This window comes from Pteropus vampyrus, unplaced genomic scaffold, assembly GCF_000151845.1.
Source record: "Pteropus vampyrus isolate Shadow unplaced genomic scaffold, Pvam_2.0 Scaffold109, whole genome shotgun sequence".
Lineage (NCBI taxonomy): Eukaryota > Metazoa > Chordata > Mammalia > Chiroptera > Pteropodidae > Pteropus > Pteropus vampyrus.
In genome coordinates, this window is record NW_011888890.1 from 2,634,415 (window position 1) to 2,636,210 (window position 1,796).

Below are 1,796 nucleotides of genomic sequence, written 5' to 3' on the forward strand. Positions count from 1 at the left end.
AGCTTTGAATTGCTAGCTCTAAGAATACTGATTAATGAAAGTTTTATTAGATTTTCAAAGATCTGTAGTCACCTACCCAAATAATTGCCTAGCAAGTCCTTGGGGTGCAGCTTCAGTGTTTGAGTGGTGCATACTTCCACGCCGAGGTATACACCCCAAAGAATTGAAAACAGGAGCTCCAACAGATATTTGCATGCAATCACATGACTCAACATCACTAATCATCAGGAAAATGCAAATCAAAACCACAGTGAGATACCACCTTGCACCCTTTAGGATGGCTACTACTGGAAAAAAAAAAAAAGAAAGAAAATAATAAGTGTTGGTGAGCATGTAGAGAAATTGGGATCCTTGTGCACAGCTGGTAGGAATGTAAAATAGTATAATCATTATGGAAAACAGTTCCTTAAAACAAGAAAGCAGTTCCTTAAAAAATTAGAAATGGAACTACCATATGACACAGCAACTCCACTCCTGGATGTGTACTCCAAATAACCGAAATTAGGATCTGAAAGAGATATTCATACGCCCATATAAATAGCAGCATTATTCACAATAACCAAAAGGTAAAAGCAATCCAAGTGTTCATCAATGGATGAATGGATAAACAAAATGTGGTATATGCATTCAATGGAATGTTATTCAACCTGAAAATTCTGATACATGCCATAACATAGATGAACCTTAAAGACATTATGCTAAGTAAACTAAGCCAGACACAAAAGGACAAATACTGTACGATTCCACTTATATGACGTACCTGAAATTGTCAGATTCAGACAGAAAGTAGAATAGTGTTACCAGGAGCTGGAAGGGGCGCTGGAAAGGGGAGTTATTGTTTAACAGATACGGAGTTTCTTAGGGGACGATAAAAAAGCTCAGGTGATGGCTGCATAGCAATGAGAATGTATTTAATGCCATTGAATTATACACTTAAAATGATTAAAATGACAAATTTTATGTCACTTATATTTTACTATAATAAAAAGGTTAAATTAAAAAAAGAATGGGTATACACAGAATGCCACTTGCATGTATGTCGCATATGCAAGAATGGTCGCAGGCCATTTGTTCTCTTTAGACTCTCTCAGCCTGCTTATGCTGTAGCCTAATCCTCAGCCTTGGCCATAGTCTCTATTCCCACCATCCAGTAAGGTGTGTGTGATTTAATGGCATTGCTGCATCTACATGTGATTTACAAAAATAATATTTCATCTTCACCATCAGTACTGTTTCTGGCTGCACACTGAATAGGAATAATTTCAGAAGGTTCCAGCTGGCCTTCCTCAAAAGGTAAAGAAAATCCAACGTTTTTAAGGTCTCTCTAATCTTTTGTTGTTTCAAGTGAATGCTTCCTCTAAAGGACTATTTCAGCATTTCTGGGATCTATTAAGGAGAGCATAATGAATGTTACAGAACCAGCCAACTTAGAGAAAGAGAGAGAGAGAGAAGAAAATATTGCCGACTTGCATAAACCCGTCCTACCCCCTTTATACCAAAGGAGCCATATCTTCATGCCGTAATAAATGCAAACTTGGAAAGGCTCACAAACCCTCCTGCCTCTTCAGCTAATGACAGCCTCAATTATGGGGCCTAATCCTGCATTCCTGACACTCCCCTTATCCCTGCATAACTTCCAGGGGAGTCAAAGGGCCCTCAGCCCTGGCCCTGGCAGTGAGACGTTAGTTATGCAGGAGCAGTGCCTGGGGCGCACTGGCAAATTTAAGGATCTGTTCATATAACGACACACACTTGGAAGCCTTAAATCCTCATGCTTTGACTCTTCACCTCATACT